General features: G+C 42.1%; 1 protein-coding gene across 12 annotated transcripts in view; it reads right to left on the bottom strand.

Annotated features, from left to right (window-relative positions):
* Nucleotides 1–18273, bottom strand: part of HIVEP2 (HIVEP zinc finger 2) — a 142072-nt gene that overhangs the window by 59970 nt on the left and 63829 nt on the right. For 4 of the 12 annotated variants that reach the window (XM_030023737.2, XM_030023749.2, XM_030023733.2 and 1 more), the window contains one exon: nucleotides 17052–17113. The exons of 5 other annotated variants lie outside the window; for them this stretch is intronic. The gene's annotated coding sequence lies outside the window, so the exon portion shown is untranslated. Of the gene's footprint in view, nucleotides 1–4916; nucleotides 5091–17047; nucleotides 17114–18273 lie in introns of those variants that run through there. 3 more of the 12 variants (XM_041125528.1, XM_030023747.2, XM_030023748.2) reach the window with 3 other exon arrangements.

The following is an 18273-nucleotide window of genomic DNA, read 5'->3' as shown; positions in this document are numbered from 1 at the left end:
CCTCTGCACCGATGTCTCTCTGCTCTTGGTTTGTGCTCACTAAGTCAGTAATTTGTCATGAGCGTGGGCCCTATCCATACATGGCAGGCTGGAGGAGGAATGACCTCAAACTCCACTTCTAATCCAGGGGGTGTTGCCAAAGCACAGTGCTTGAGTTTGATGCATGAAGCGCAGGGATATTTTCAGCTCCTGAATCACACTTCTGGCTCCATGGCTAACTTGAACGTCTTCTTAGTTTTGTTTGCAATTTTTCACCTTCTGCAACCACCATTGACTCTCAGAAAAAGAAAATGAGCTGGTATGTTAAAGAAAAAAAACCCAAATGGTCATAAATAAGAAGATTTAAAAATCACTTGTATTTTAATAACTTCTATTTTATTCTCTTCCATGTATGGAGGACTGGAGTTAAACAACTTACTAATAGATCAGTGGTGCATCACAAATGCCTGGTTTCTTTATTTCATGTTCTAAATATATGCTATTAAATGCTGCCAGTGAATGTTTTCTAATGATTTTGGTGTCCAACACAAGAATGAAACAGTCTGAAAAAATAAGGCAGTGCAACAGCAAGCAGTTAGCCTGGATACAACTACAGGAGAGCTTTTAGCTACATATTCCTATAGCTGAAGCAAAAATATTTTGCTATTCTTGTCCCATGAAACCATACTGACTTGACCACAATTCACAACCATAATTTGAAACTGGCAGTAGTGAGAAAGCAAAATCTCATTTTACAATACAAAGGGAGTAAGTTTTAATTGGCATATCCTGCCAATTACAACTGCATCACCTCTCTGTCACTGTGGCCTGAGTCTGTTCTCACTGAATGCAATGGGAAAGCTCCAGCAGACAAATTACACAGGCTCAGTCACAGCTAAGCAAGTCATTTAAGCATATGCTTAATACCATCTCTAATCAGTAAAGCCAATTCAGCAAAGCAAAGCATGTGCTCAAGTCAAAAGTGAATAGGTAGCGTGGATCTTTCTGAATATGGGTTTTTCACAGACTGAGGATGTTGCACAAAACTTCCCTTGATTTCCTTTAGAGCTCATCATGGTGGAAAAAGGCAGAATTCAGCTGTTAATCAAACTGCCACTTATGCATGTAAAGTACTAGTATTTTTTTACTCATTCAGAGACTGGTAAAGCAAGAACAAATTTAAAAAAAGCCATGGGACGTATCCTTGGAGTGGACACAGAGATACGTACATACTACCCATGGATTGCAGGGGACCACAGAGGTGGAAGGAGGTAACACAGAAAAGATGAGGTAAGAAGCTACCATAGGAAATCCCATCCATCCAGAACTGCTGATGAGCCTCTCTGAGCCTTTTTACAGAATGAATTGGGAGTTTTCTTATCCACTGGAAGAAGAATGGAAAATCATGGGCGTTTCAACTCCTCCATTTCCCTCAGGTGGGAATGAGTAAAGCGTAGGGATAATGAAAACACCACTCTGATAAGGAATGTGGCTCTTTCCTTGATGCACTGAAGTTAACTGGGCAGCCTCTAAAGTCATCTGAAACCTGTTCTTTTCCTTTAAATTTCCTTTAGTCTTAGCAAGCAACATTAATCTAACAAAGACAACTTCCAGGCAAGCATGGATCCCCAGGAGCATTCCTCGACTGCAGACAAATGGGAAAGGAAGAGCCTGTTGCAAACAGCAGGGCTGTAACCGGTCACGGGGAATTTACGCTCAGCAGCAGGCTGCACCGCTCGCCTGCCTCTGCCCTTCTCCCCAGATGAAGGGGCCTTATCTACCTTTGCATTTCGCCTCAGAGATCAGGAATCAATTACAAATGCCGCGGGGCTGTCCTAAATTATGCTCAGCTGCCCGAGGCTGCTTCCTCCCAAGCAGGTCCCCCCAGGGACGTGGGGAGGGGAGTGCTGAGGGCCAGGCTCTACCTGCTCTCCAGCAACTGCAGGCTGCCGGAGACGGCCGGCGTGGGGTCAACCCTCTGATTTGTTCTCTGAGATTATAATCTGTCCCTGCCCCAAAGGCACTGTGAGCTGTAGAATATAAATGTTTGCAGAAATTAAACAACTCCAGCAAAATACACATTATGCAAACATCTCCTCTCATCTCCCAGATGACACAACATGGAGCGTCAAGCACAAACAAAAACCGACCAAACAAAGCGCAGAGGCATTGTGGAAAAAAAAAAATCATTTAGCGAAGAGCTTCTCTGCTCTCCTTACAGCCATTAGGACAGTGATAATGCTGAAATGGCTGGCCAGCCCTGAAAATTGGATAAACTGAGACACAGAAGAGACAATTGAAAGCAAGGAGACAGACAGCAAAAATAAGTGAGACAACAGATGGAAAGCAGAAATGCAATGTCTAAACTGCAGCTGTAATTCTGCTAGTAAGAAGCACGTTTAAGCATAATTCAGCTTGCTTTCCTATTTTGGAGAGGGCAAGAGTTTTCTTTTAAAAAAACCCAACTTGTTAGTAAAACTGCCATGGGTTCTCCCCAGATAGTTTGTGGGACAGGAAAATTATTTCTCTCCATACCTAGGAGTGAAACAACACTTCTAAGAAAGGTCAAAATTCTGACACCCTCTGGTGTCTTAGTTGTCGTAGTACTGCTGGGGGTAGGGGGGGGGGGGGGGTCACATCGTTAAAATCTATATCCACAAGTGCAAAAGCTGTGTTTTAGTTGCTGCTGGCCAGGGTCAGTCACAGGAATTGTGAAGAGCTCTCCTGTGGCAGCACAGCTTCCTTAGCCTTTCTCCTTTACTAGCATGACTGTTACAGTTAGGCAGGAAAAGGGTAGTTATTGTTCTAGCAACACTTTTATAGACCGATTTGGCAGTTTTTCTAGCAGGGTTTTAGTATAGTTTTGATAACACACTAGTATGGGAAAGAAGGATTTCCACATTGGCCAAAGAAACAGTTGTGGCAAGACTACCTATTTTTAACACAGTTTATTCCTAGCACTATTTCAGACACAGCATTTTCTCTCCCATCTGTTGACACAGTTGTTTTGTTTCTTTAAAGACACAGTTGTCTGTCTCTTGGGGAAAAAAAAAATCCACCTTCAATAGTTGCAGAGAAGAACAGGAGACTGAAACCCAATCAGTGATCTGGTCAAAAGGTAATGCTGGCAAAGCTTTATGACTGAAATACAGAGCAATTCTTCAGATGCCTCTCAAAATTTACATCAGGTTTTGGCCTCTGTGGTATTTTAAATGCGACTGTGGATTTTTAAAATTCAAATCTGGTATACTCAACAACTAACTAAGATGGTTTATTGATCTAAGGAGTCTGGCTGCGAACCTGCCATCAGAGCAACGTAGCGGTCTGCTCAGGAGGAATGCTGCCACAAAAGCACAGAGCAAGATGCAAATGCTTTCTTTAATAAAGGAAGGAAAATGTAACGAGAGCACCAAGGGGAAAAAAAATAACCCCAAAGTCTGATAAAAATTAAACTGGTATGACAGGACAAAACATTAAGCAATCCTGCTGACACTTGGGTTGCCAGGCTGTTTTCTCTGATTTCTGATGATAATTTTTTTTTCCTCATTGGACCACTGGCGTTCATGGTTATGATCTCCCAGGCAATCTGAAAACCTTATCTCCTCTCAAAGGCATTTAAGGCAGCTTGAGAGTTTGTAGGTGGAAGCAAATAAAACTGAAGCATGGCTGAGGTGGGACCTCTGCAGATCACTAAAGCAACCTCAGTTCTTGTAGGACAGCCTATTTGCTGGCAAAGCTGCAGTATGAAAACCTGATATATTAAAGGTCAAGACTCCAATACAGACCAGACTCATCTGTATTGTGTTTTAATTTCTTTTTACGCTGAGAGGTGCCTAGGGACCTGAAGAGGTGACAGAAAGATAAATCGTGCATGACAAACTGGAACAGAAGACAAGGCTGTATCCAGAATAGGATAACTCTGCTGGTGCAGCTGTCCTAGCAAACTGTACTGAAAGTGTGTTCCCAGCACAGCCTTCACTCGTACCAGCAAAATCACATTATTTGCTGGCACAGCTTTTTCCTGAGGTCCCTCTTCCCTCATCCAGCAAGCGAAAAGTGTTTCAGTAAAAGTAAAGGTTTGTCCTAAGTATATCCACAGTGAGGGCTTTTGTGTCAGTCAGGGATGAAGTCAAGGATCAAGCCTCTTTACGTCTTTGGCCAAGACAGCTGTAACAGTAAAAATCTGTAAAATAGGCATGTTTTTCCTTTGACTGGAGTGAGAAGTCTTTCGCAAAGACTTCAATACTGGCTTCTGCCACTAACAGGAATCTTACCTTCTCATCCGCTTTTGCAGAAATGCAGAGATAAAATGTCTCACCACCCATGCCCTGATCGGAAAGGTTACGGTATTTCCGCAAGCAAAAGAAGTCTCCAGCACGCCTGTGACTGACCCCAGCTGCTGCTCCACCACCGTTTTGGAGGAGAAAGCTCACCCACCTGGCATGCCCATGGCAGCAAGGCTCAGCCAGGGTTGAGCACCCTTCCCCGGAGCCGCAGGAAGGGGGAAGCGGACAGTGGGCTTGGTGCCACTGCCTTCTGCAGGCACAGCCTTCTCCCTGCATGGAGAAGGGAGGACCACGATGTACAGCAACATGGGAAAAATTATGCCAAACCAAGTGCCTGGGACTAGGTGGGCAGCTTTAAGAAAACAACCCAATTCACTAAGATGATGAAAAACACAGCTGATTTAAGATGTATTTTAAAAGGAATTTGTGGATCTGCTTTCAGGAGCTGTGTGAAAAGATATTTTCCAGGTGTGCTGTATGGTATGACCTACCAGTCACAATCATCCAAGTGGTTTAAGATTTTAACACCATTGTCTGTGATTTTCATAAGAGAATGGGCAGTGACTTTAACATGCCCTTGAGGAAATTAAGATCAGCGAGGGATCTGGCAGCATATTCATACACGGTTTTCAGCCTGTTAAAACGGCTTACCTGCTTACCTGCCTTTGGTTTGGCAACATCTAGAGCTGTGGTCCTTGGCCACCCAGTATTATCTAATTTCTTTACAAGGCATGCAGTACGTATTTCTGGAAGGTTGGACCTAATCCAGGCTACTATGGTTTCCATGGACAGGAAGCTCGAAGGTTTGGGATTAACACGGCAGGAGGCCGAAAAGAAAATTGAGGACCTGGAAATAACAACTGATGGTCCTGACGCAATCATCACCGAGAACACCGCAGCTTTGAAAAATGTAACCAACAGCCTGGAGAATAATCTCAGATAAAAGGCTAGCTTTTGGAGGACAGTGGAAAGGTCCTGCAAGTACAGTTACAAGACAGGTTCTGGTACACTTTTGCATATGAATTTCAAGCAGTTGTCCACAGCATCATTTAGGAAAACACGCAATACAAAAGCTTGTAGCTATCTGATCTAGCCCACTGTCTCATTTAAAGGAAAACTGCTGCTGGCTAAGACCTATGACAGAAGGCCTCTTCTTCCTCTAGCTGTGGAAGCTGAAGGTGCTCCTGTTCCCCACTTGCTCCTTGCTGGCTGGAGGCTTACATTTCCTACCTCAGTCAATGTGAGCCCTCCACTGACCTTCAACCAAAGCCAACCCAGATAACTTTGCCTGGAGTAATAAACAGAGCACTTCCACAGCTCTTTCAATAAGTAGAGTGGTGGAGTAATAATTTCCAGCTAGTAAGCAATGATGATCCATGGTCAGAGTGTCATCTTCAACCTTTGTGGCCCCTTGCAAAGGCAACACCTGTCCACTATCTGAGATGTGTAGCATAGATGAAAAGTTACAGAAAAGGCAAGATGGAAAGTTTCAATTTCTGTATCACTACAGTACTAGCTGAAGAAATAAGCTTACCAGCAACCCTACTTAACTTAAAAGCCCTAAGTAACAATTATCCATGATGCAGTACTTGACAGAAGACTCATTACTTTAGGGCAGACACACTGGTTCTATCCTGAATTTTCAGGACTCATTAATGTTGTTGTGGGCAAAGTACCACCCTGATATCCTTTGGTGATGGCCAAGACAACAGAGTCAGAATAAAATAAAGACTCCGAAACAGTGTACTAAACCGATCCCTCTCTAAACTACCTTTATTTACTATCCACAGAAAGGTCACTAAAAAGCAATATATTTTAAAGACGAAAATTATTGACCTTTGAAACACAAATGGCAATGCAGGTGAGCAGAGCCTCCGCTGAATTTATCCTTGTCTGGGTCTGAAAGTCAGGTGCCAACTCACATGGATACCCTACCACTAAATGACAGAAAGAGGCCTTATGGCTGACTTACAGAGACTGGCAGGGATTAGCTAAACCTGGTTTCTGAGGGTGTTTCCTATTAATGTGGACTATCTTCAAGGCCTGGATGCTCCAGGAACCAGACAAATGGAAAAACTGGTTTTAAGCCACCTTTGGTCTTTCTGCTGTGTTCAGCAGAGCTTTAGTGCAGCTGCAAGCAAAAGGCAAAGGACCACAAGGTGGCAACTTCACCAAGACTTGTCCCCTTAAAACCTCAAGGTTTGATTCTGTGTTCAGGCTTCTGCTCAAAAATTAATAAAACCAGGAAAATCGTGAGAGGCCACACTGACTGTAGAAAGTCCAACTGAGGAAAAACTGCCCTAGGAAAAGTGCTAAGAAAGTGCATGGGACCTAAAAATGCTTTCAGATAACACAGTCAACTTGCTAGGCAGCAAAAATGTTTCTGCCAGGAAAACATAATGCCACTGCTAAGAAACATAAGAAATCAAGTTAAAGGCTTCTCATGAGGAATAAAAGGCACAACAAACAATAGTGATCATTCAGAAACTCAGACACAGTTAAAGACTAAGAAAGGTGATAAGTTAGAGAAAAAAGGACAAAAAAGACCCCTACTGAATTCTACATCTCCAAAGAGTTATTCAAACTCCCACTTGAGTGTTTCCAGAGATGAATACCACTGATTCTGATTCAGGAAGTTACAACAGATATATTAAAATTCAGTCAATTATATCCCAAACTGTTATCGCACTGTTCCAGAACCTTTGTGACCACTAGAAACCGCTTAAATGATAAAAGAGCAAGCACTCAAAAGAAAACAAGCTATTTTTCTATCAGGACTACTTCACAGGAGACAAGCAGAATTAGGAGACCCCAGGAAGAGGCTCCAGGCAGGCTTACTATACCTGATCTACCTAGTGTGCCCTTAGGATACGGTAAAGCACTTCTCACCGCTTCTCTAAGGATTGCTTACTAATACACCAATCCTACAGTAGTTTCAAATGGGATTTAAAGAGGATAAGTAAATGGAGTCAGAATTACCTTTGCTGGGGCTACTCCTATTCTTTCATTCTGACAAGTCAAAGAAATCCTTAACTTGAACTGCAGATCTAGGTTTCAGCACCTACGTTCCAGTGTTTTTTATATCATTTCATTACGACTAGTCCTGGCAATGAGCAATAAAGTCCCCAGTGGGTTTGCAGATCATCACAGCAACATGATTAGAAAGCTTGATCCAAGTATCGTAAAAGTCAATGGAACTTGGATTGAGCCCAAAGAGAAATGATTTTCCCTGCTATGGGTGGTTAGCTATACATTACGCTTCTTCTGTTGATAAAAGTGAATCTTTCCCCATGCACTGATTTTAATTTCTTAACAATAGAGCTTGCTTTTGAACAACATAGTGTCATGAAAGAAATCATAACCTGGAATAGAGAAAACATGTCTTCTGTCCTCTGGGATCAATTAAAAATTCCAGTGACTACAGTAACTATTGAGTAAGACTATCACACTATTACCTAAAGGTACGCACATACATAGGTACACACACCTGCACTAGCTTACTGATCTGTAGGTCCTCTAAACCCTTCCCTGGGAACTAGCACTATGACGAGCATTTGTAGGAGGAGAGATGTAGTTTGTGTGGTCACGGGGACACAGAATGTATCTCACCTCCTGTGTAAAATTATTCTCTAAAATTTTACACATTTCCCATCTTTAAAATATGGAGACATTTCTGTGGAAAAAAAAAGTTTTATTCTAAGGAAGAAAACAAAATGTTCTAAGAATACTCTAAATATTTATAAGATATTTTAATTTTAGCACAGATTTCAAGAGATTTTTCATAAACACAAACACACTATTGAGTTTATGTAGTAATTACTTGGCATTTTACATCTGCTATATAACATGCCAAGTAATGTGGGTAATATTTCTAGCTTACATGCTGTTCTTAGCGCAGAGGGCTCTTTTGTTCATAGGGATGTAATAATTCACATACTAACTGGAAGAACAAGTCTATCTGACAAGAGTTGTACCTGAAGAGAACAAAAATCACAGAAACATTTGGGTTGGAAGCCACCTCTAAATGGGTCATCCTAGATCATCTATAATAGACACCTACCTAGTCTAGCCATGACTGACTCCACACCCTCCCATGGCAGTTTGTTCCACTGACCTAAATGTTGCGTAGTAGTAACCCCTTTCCAATATCGAATGGTCTAGCAAAGTATACCCTGCTGCAGCTTAACCACAGTATTTTTCCCCCTTTTCTCTTCAGTAACATGTGAAAATACCTTGCCCTGTTCTAATACGCCCTCCTGCATATATACGTGCAGTTAAAGCTCTGACTTACACTTTCCCCAGACTCAATGTACCTAGATTTTTTGTCTCAAATACTCTTTCATCTTGACTTTGGGCTTTTCCATCTTCCGGAAGAGTCCTGTGACTTGAGGTTACCTTTTGGCTCTTGATTTTGTGGGCTGAAAAGGATTTGAAATGTTTGCACCAAGTCTAGTTAGGAATTTATTTTATGAGGCTTGAAGTTACAAATATGTCATGGCACATCTCCCTGCTTTATAGTGGCATTTGTTCTTTCAAATTTAATATTGTTCTCCCAAGAAACACCTTGAGAAAATCACATATACAAGAACAATATGAACATTAATGAGATAGCTGGAATTTAATACTCCTTTTCTTCAGGATGTGCTTTTTAATTCCAGGGAACTTCGACCCAAGGAGCTTGAACAAGGAGCGCTACCTCCTTATACAAATGCTATGTCACCTCCATTAGGCATTGCTAGGAGCGAAGCCACATCAGCACCAAGACTACCTGAGCATTCACACAGAGCGTCTGAAGGCTGTCGAGGCCACACTAAGTTCCAGTTGCAGGAACTTAAAAGCTGCTTCTGATATGACTGGTTGGGCTGCAGTCATGGCAAGGTCACCATATACTTTGATTTTTAAATAACACCCTTCACCTGATACACATTAATGACTGTGACACCCCTGTGCTCCCACCACAGAGGAGGTCCAGGAGCGCAGGAGAAGCCCGTGGCCTGCTCACGCTTACAGAGAGTCTTTGGCTGAGCTGCCTGGATTCACATATTGAGCCTGCAAGGCAGGTGCTACCAAACACCCACCTGTCCTAATTCTGCCAGTGCCTAGCACAGACCCCTCTGAGTGATTTCTGAGCAACCCATAAAGACAGACTCGGGTGGTCAAGTTCTCCATCCACGACAGAACACCTGTGCCAGTTTCAATACCTGAGGATTTGCAAATATTTCCACAATCCTGGACTTGAAATCCAATATTCATTTGGTGTATCATTGTATCATAATGCACATGCACTGAAGTAGAATCTGGGACTTCAAATCAATTATTTGCCTGTAACATAAAACGAGTCCATTTTCCCAATAAAAATACATGCCTAAAGAAAGTGGTAAAGAAGGGGCTCTCACACATGAACAGGAGACTTTTTTTCCTCTGTTTTGACAAAAAAATTGGCAGAGGGTATCTGAATGGTTCGCTCCACAGTTGCTTCAAATAGCTGCAATATAATACTCGTCCAACTTGTTTTCAGAATCGGTACGAGGAAGGTTTGGGTTTTCTAGTTTTCACTGTTTCAACAAAGAGAGGACACTTCTGCCAGGACTGCCTCTGCCTCTTGCCAGCATGAGAAGCTGAAAACACACTTAACAATAGCATGGCACGAGCAATTTCTATATTAAAGCGATAGCTGTGAAGTCTTATACAAACAGACAAGCATTACGTTTTCCAATATGCAGCTCAGAAGACAGGCTTATTGACCATAAAATTAATTATATAACCCAACTTGTATTATGCCATCTGAGACCTTGGTTAGGCCACTACCTTTTTTATATAGACATATATATATATTTTTTTTTTTCCCCAGACAACTGTCAAGTTACATTCCTTTTAGAATGCTGCTGCGGTGCTGACCTGAAGCATAATGACTGTGCTCATTATAGGGGTATTATGAGTTCTGGGATGAAGAGCTGTCAATAATTTGATTTGCTGCATATAAGGTAAAACATTGTTTTTGTTGTAAAGGAAATCCCAATTATATCTTTTTGAAACTGTAATTACAATAATAAACAGATTAAGAGTGGTAACCACAGGTCTCCCTCCAGCAAGGCATGCAAGCCTGTGCCTCAGCGGGCGTGTGGGACAAGGAGACAGGGTGCTGCAATCTAAACTGCTGGATCAGGCTTTAGCGTACAATCCTCTGCATCCTTGAATGAAAGAAGATGGTACGGAATACTGCAGTGCTCATTGCCAAATAGATTCAATGTTTTCTGTATAAATGAAAAACCTGTACACAGTAAATTTTCTTGATCATTCAGTCTAGCTTTTCTTTTTTGTTGTTTTTACTGTGAATTCAGTGCAGCCTATTAAAGACTGTGAAAAGAAATGGCCTTCAGCAGGGATATATATTCCAATCACAAAATCTCAATTTCTTCCAGAAAAAGAGCTATTGAACTGGTTCTCCAGTTTTCAGATAAGTCAGGTCCAACTAGTAGATGTTGCCCTTATGTTGTGATTATGTATAGCCAATGAATTCCTATTTAATATACTGCAAGATAAACTGATACCTGTGCAGTTAGGTTCCAAATATGTTACATCAATTTGGTAACGACAGTACAAGTAGGTAAGTCTCTAACACCTTCCTGTCCATTTATACAGAAGGCTTTTTCACTTTTTTTTTTTTTTCCAAAGACCTCTGATCCAAAGGTCTTTTAAAGGTCTCACCTCTGGTGAACTGGGAGAGAGGCTTTTGTTGCTACAAGTTCCTGTAGGAAAAAAGCGAAGGTGCTCCTTTCCCAGGATTTCAGTTTAGCCATCACCATCAACATCCACTTGAGTTGCACAGTATACACTGAATTCTGTTCAAAACCCTTACTGGTCTTCATCCTGGTTTATTACAGCTGTTTGCCTGCTGGCCGCATTTGTATCCCCGAGCACCAGTGAGGCCCCGCTCACTGCAGGTTGATGATCAGGACAAGATCACAGACCTCTGAAATGCTCCCGGCAGCCGCCTGTTCGCTTGCTCACTCGCTCTCTCCCCTAAAGCCCGTGGGCTACTCCAGCACAGATGGGGCTCGAGGCCCGGGCTGCAGGGTCAGACCCCTCTGCTGCCTAAAAGAGGAGTTTCAATGTCTAATGTTCACGTGTAAAGGTCACTGAGGCTGAAATGAAAACCCCAGGAAAACATGGAACACAGGTTAAGTCTATTTCAGTGTGTTATCAGTGTTTTAAAATTTTTAACAAACCAGGAAAAAAGAAGAAATTCTATATTTAAGGCTTCTGCTCCATCCTCATCACCTTCTTGTGCTGAGGCAGTTCAACTGATGCAGCAAAATACAAACCAGACACAGTAAGATAGCCCTGTTTCACAAGCTCACTAATACAACTCACTTCCATTTCCACCGCCCTCCACCCTGCAAAGCCTCCTCCCGACCCTGGACCCTGCGGGGCGAGCCAGCAGCTCGTACCCTCCGCTTTCAGCCAAGCAACACAGGTTTACAGCTAGAGGTGGGAGAAAGGTTGCAAAGAAAGTCAAACCTTCTCGTGACCACCGTGCTCCTACCCATCCCCACCGCTCTTCCAGTGCTGCCCAGAGCCTCCTCTATGGGGCTCAGCCCCCACCTCCGCTGCTCCCCAGGCCTTTTTCTGGGACCGGCACAGGCTCCGCTCCTCGCCTGAGATGCTGAGGAGTGATGACCAAGAGTCTATTCCTGCACAATCCACCCCAAACCATAAATCTAAATGTATCTTCCAATTCTACTCACGTATTTATAGGCCGCTGCATGGGGACATATTATTCTTTCAAAAATATTACAGGAAAATGCTGCAAATGATTGTCATAAAAAAACCTCCATCATAATTTCATTAAAAATTAACAAAAAGAAAGCATTAGTGTTGTCCTGCCAACTGGGGGTGGTGTGGTGTCTCATATTATTAAATTGAGAAGGGCAGCAATGGAAAGCCTTTTTAGATTGGTGTTTCCATTCTTTCCTCTTTTGCTTGGTTCAAAAGTCCTGCATAATTAATACTGTAGTACTTAATAAATGCTTATGAACCTACTACCTCTCTGCTCTTTCCGTTTAATTAGGTGATTGACTTCAGGCGTACTATAAATTATAATGACAATTTAATTACTTTCTTAATGTGCACACTTAAAAGATTTATAAACAGGAATAGAGTAGTACAGCGCACTGAAAACTAGAAATACCATGGACTGGAGAACCGCACAAAGTAATCCCATCTAAGTATCTCTCCAGTGTCTGAGCACCTGCAATGACTGGCAGACATGGTATTTACAGTGTCTGGTACAACCACAGAGAATTGTGTATTTCTATCTGAACACCCATGTGCGCCCCTTTTAACTTTTTTTTCTAGCACTTGAGTATCCCACTCGGCTTCATGGCAGGAACCTAAAGCACTTCCAAGGAGAAGTCAGGCCATGGACTTCAGCATCTCTTAGGTAAAGTGTTCGCAAAAAGTGGAAGATCCTTTCCCTTCTTTGAAACAAATCATGAAACTTCTGCCTCATTTCATCATAACAAAGTCATTGTTAAAATTTGCAGGGGGGACAAAATCTCCCATGGTATTCCAGGTGGCACAGGCAAATCATCAAAGACCATGGATTTCATCATCTCATAAACAGACCCTTCCTAGTCAGGAGACAGAAATGTCTGTCTGAGAATATTTCACGCCATCAGCACCACATACTGCAACAATCAAAGTTAGCTCTTCTGATGTTGTTGTTATGCCATCTAGGACTCATTCCCCTGTCACTTACAGGAATGTAAATTATAACTAAATTCACAAAGCTAAGAGAATAGCATATATAACAAACCGAGTAAGAATCAGACCCTGGTTTTCACTTCAAACCAGTGCTCAGAAAAGTACAATTGATAAACTAACAATAATTTTTTAAAATTGAAATAGTTTAAGATACTAAAAGAAGAGTTAACCTACCTGAACGTCCAGACATTTCCAACCCCTGGTTGGTCATTGAAAACAAAAAAATCATCACCGTTTTCTACAAGTTACCTGTCACCAACATAGAGAGATGACAGCATTTGTTTTAAATCACACTGTATGCTATATTGGTGAAACTTTCTCATGTAAAAAAGTCATTAAAATTTGGGCTAGAGGAGACGCTTTCCCATCTGGGAGCTGAATCTGGTTTGGTGTGACTATTCCTGTCTGTTAATTTAGCAGTATAAAGTATAACTGTACATTCTTGGCATAGTTACTGGGGATGCTGGCATCTCTGTAACCAGAACTGCTTTCAGAAAGGGAAAAAAAAAAAGACTGGGCAATTCACAGTGCACTAGAAAAATCATGGGCGATTCAGTGTTTTAAGCATCATCTATCAACAGTGTTGAATAGTCAAAAGGGAAATAAATTTAAATATATCACCAAGGCACAGTGCTGTGATAATTGTCTCTAGTTTTCCTTTTTAATACAGAAAAAAAATATCTCAGACACTCATCTCATTCATGCCCAGTGAAGCTGAGTGGAAAGCAGATCAATCCTACAGCTTCCTCGTGTTGTCTGTCCACCTCGGCCGGCACAGAGCGGGGCCAGAAAAGGTATGTGTAGAAGAGAAAATGCTGGGAGGCACGGTGAATCACAGGGAGCTGCTTTGTCTGCAGTTTCCGTTCTTGGAGGAGCTGCGCAGGGCTGAAACAATGGCTCTCCTATGGAGCTGCGTCTCATCTACCTCATCTACAGCTGGTGATGGATGATGGGTCAAGAGGGCAGCAGACTTTGGGTGCACAACCCTTAAATACTTTATCAAAGATGGCAAAAGGCCACGTACTACAATAACACAGCAAATACTTCCTTTTGCTGTAGAGCAGACAAATTCCTTCCTCTCTGCTGGCTAAATCTGAAGCTTTTGGTTCACGGCTCAGAGTGTGTACAAGTTCTATATTCGCAAAACATACGCGTAAAAAAGCTGCGTTTTTACTCCTGAGACCGTTCAATTGTAAACATTCTCACAGAAATGAAAAGTCAGCCCTATTTGTGCTGAAATCCTATGCAGTCATAAATATGTAATTCTAGGGATTTATGGGGTTTATAGACACATTTCACTCATTTTAAAAATTCAAACTGCATAGTAAGAATAGAAAAAATTTGTAAAACTGTGTAACTCATCCGAACTTTTCATACTGAAAGAGTTTCCTGAAAGAAGAACATACTGATTTGACAGAAGTTAAAAGTTCCGTAAAAAACAGAAATTTTGTCCCTGGTTAAAATGAAGATTAGTAAAAGTAATAGGCCTTGTGATATAACAAGATACTTCAATACTAACAGTTTAACAGTATTGTTGTGCTACCCAGTGAATTATAATTTAACAAGACATACAACATCAGTTGGAATACCTTCACGCCATCAAAATATCTTTATGCAAATTAAACTGAAGCAACATTTAAAATGTTCTGAAATAAGATATCTTACTGTATAAGAGTTGTCAAGGGTTTGTCCCAGTTTAGAGCAGAGGTGAAGTATTTCAGAACCTTCTGCCGTTTAAACATTCTTCCAACCAGTTTTGTCTTCTGTTCCTTCTTAGCTGCTTCTCTCTCTGTTTATCCCCCTAGGTGTCTTTAAAGCTTCATCTAACTGCTCTGAATTTGACAATACAACTTAACACTCTAACAGGACAGAAAGCTGTAGCCTCATGTTTGGTTTCTAAAGGCAGTGGTGGAAAGGAATCTCCGAAGAACCTTCAAATCAGCTGTGACCACTTCAGCTCCCTTACCAGCTGAGTAGAGCATCAGCAACAGAAGACAACCACTTAGCTGCCCACCCACATGGCCCCAGAAGCCAAGGTAATGCTGTAATAATGGAATCATTGATTAACGGCAACAACACCTAATACCAGCTCCTAACTTTGCCATTTTGGAGACTTTGAGGAGTCTGTTCACATCAAAGAGTTGAAGCAACTGGCAGAGTTTTTCTGGCAGCGCAGTGCAGGCAGTGAAGCAGCAAGCTGTGCCGTCCCACCGCGCGCCTTGCAGCGACATGGAAAACCTGCACCTTCCGCCTCCGGGCGCCTTAAGGCAGAAGAAACAGGCGGTTTCCCTCCCAGAGATCTCACGGCATTTTACGCTACAGCAATGGAGTTCCATAATTTCAATCAAATGATGTAGTACAAATCTCACCATAGATTTTGAACTTGAACACTTCAGAACTGAGCAAAATAAACAGTGCTTATGTTCAGAAAATGGAAGGTCTCGGGGTGGAGGTATCTCAACTTTCTTATAGCCCTATCGAACAGATTACAAGCAGGCCTGTCATCTCTAATTCAACCAATTGTAAATTTCAGATTTAAAAAAAGTGATTTCAATGAATAGCCATAATGTGTACTGAAAAGCTTCCAAAGCAATAAAAGCTTTTGCACAGCCTCTATCATCCAGAAGGCAAATCTGCACATAGGTAACTTGCCCTCTGAGTATTTTCCTTCCTTTTTGAGAGTGTGAAGCTCACATTGGCATCAAACTGCATTGTACTTTTAATGAGTTTTCCATCTGAACTGAGAGGCACTTGAGGAGCCACAGTGATGTCCCAGAGAAAAACAGTTTGAATGTAACTTTTCTGCTACACCCACCTTCAGCTCGTGGCCCAGCACTCTGCTCCCTTTTATTCATCCAGGTAAGGAGAAGCTGACAGATGGGGGAGGGAAGAGATTGGGAGCCATATGGAGCTAGAGTCAATTTTCGGTATGTATTTGTGAATAGACACAAAAGAGATAAATGCTGGCATGCATAAATTCATATTTTATCGATATCTATTCTGGTACTTACTGTCAGAGTAATTTATTCAAAAAAGGCTTTTAAAGGCAAACACTGGTTTAAAGAAAAACCCAAATCCTTAAAAAGACACATTCCAATCCTGACTGATTCCTTGCCACAGCAAGTCCAGGATCCCGATGACGTGAAGCAGAAGGCAGAAGCCCACTCGCTGGGTTTATCACCCAAATCCAAAAGGGAAACCGGTGCAAATAACCAAGAACCCAAGAGAGAGTTTCTCCAGGCCACTGCCCAAAACAAGTCCCCCGGGAGCGGGGCCGCTCGAGCAGGGGTGGACAACCAGCCCTGCGCATGGAAGCGCTGAGGGTCCACATCCATCTGCTCATGCAGGGGGCAAGCAGAGCCGACAGTTTTGCATGCAGTATCTTGCAATGACAAAGCCTATCAAAATTACAAGGTTTCACTAGTTTTGCTGCCTGTAGTTGCTGTACCTACAAATGTTCAGTTTCACTTCTCAGACTTATTCAAATTATCGAGCCCTCATGGGTCTGTGAACCTGAGCTGCAAGTCTCAACGCAGAAGGGGATTTATTAAAAGACTGCTGGTGCATCTGACTGTGACGAAATGCTAAAATAAAAAAGTAATGAAACACACTGAACATTTCTGAACCCCAGATTATGTTCGGCCTGGAGCCAGTGGACCCATTTGATTTCCACTGACTCCCCTATCACAGACTGCTATCTCCCCAAACTGTGATGTAAGGCCACCACACAACAGGACCGGGAGGACAGTGGAGCAAAAGTATCTGTGAGAGTCACTTATTCCGTTAGTTAGAAATCGAAAATTAAAAGAGCCACTTCGAATGCTAACAGAATGCAAAAACTCATCACTTCCTTCCAGAGGAAGGAAAAGACCTCATTTGTAAGTATTGATCAGAACACGTGCTGTGGCAGAAAACTTCTGGACTCTACTCACAGTTCTTAAATAGCTCTGTCTCTGGACTCAGGCAAATGGTTTGAAATTTCTATGCTTTTTCAAAATAGTAATAAAAACACATACCCACCTCACAGAATAGAGGCTTCATCAATGTTTCTAACTCACTCTCAGCTTCTTAAGTAGACAGTCCTGCAAAAGTGCAGAGTACCATTATTTAGATTTGATTTCCTTTAAAAAATTGTAATCCTGTCTATTTCTTGGGGTTTTTTTGCCAGGTAGGAACAATTGTGGATGGAAAATCTGCATCTCTGCCTCAGGCTCCTGCCTCACACATACATGTACATCATATTCCTACGTCTTCCACAATATATACCACGAGTCTACGAACAGGTCAGTAGGACACAAGCCATGCAATACACATCTAAATCTGAATGCAGAACATACAAAAAAACCATGGGTATTTTTAAGATCAAAACTCTTTCCCAAGAACCTCATTTCTTCCCGGTCACACAGTCTGGGTGCGACATGTAAGAAACGGCTTTCTGAGGCACTGCGGTGTCTTCTGAATCACTGCCATTACCCGAGAAAACCCCAGGAAGTGGTTTGGATGAGAAGCTGGACCCGACTTGCGTAGGTATCAGCTGATGTCAGAGTACACACAGCACAAAGCCCTAACAATACAGATATTGTGAAACCAGGAATAACCTTCTCTTATCTCCTGCAGTTTGGGAAATAATTTCTAACCCGGTGACTACAGAGCTTAGGAACAAGTCAAACAGTTAATTATTCACTGCGTGCTTCATAATTAATCTCCATTTCAGGCCAATTCTTTGTATGCCCATAATAACATGAAGATCTCCAGCGAGTGAAACAACAGCATGAGCTTTTGGATCTCCTTCTGCAAAGCAATTCGTTTTTCCATAAACAGTTACTATTAAGCAAGGACAAAGCAACAAACCAGACAGCCATCTGTGTAAACCAATTTAAAAGGATGGTGACCTCATAAAATTTTTCAAACTAACGCTCTCCATTTAACTTCTGCCACCCCATCCTGCCCCAGCAGATGCTGGGTTTGAGTAGGTCCTCGGGCAAGCACAGTGCTTCCTCTTTAGGGAATGCTGGTACTTTAAAGCCATAGCAATTTCAAACCTGTGAAAAGAGTACGTCAATGAAAATACCTCAGCCTATATGGAAGCAGGACAACCTAACCAGCAGCCCACGCACCCCAGAGGGTGTTGCCACAAAGGTCTGCGCTACGTTTGCCAGCTGAGCTTCCTAGAGGTATGAGGTCAGGTAAGCGCAAAGGTTCAGGCGACCGATGATAACACAATCTCTGCTGAAGTGTGTTC

Source organism: Aquila chrysaetos, chromosome 8 (genome assembly GCF_900496995.4).
Source record: "Aquila chrysaetos chrysaetos chromosome 8, bAquChr1.4, whole genome shotgun sequence".
Classification (NCBI taxonomy): Eukaryota; Metazoa; Chordata; class Aves; order Accipitriformes; family Accipitridae; genus Aquila; species Aquila chrysaetos.
Note: the sequence above shows the minus strand (reverse complement) of the source record. Positions and strands in the feature narration are given on the sequence as shown.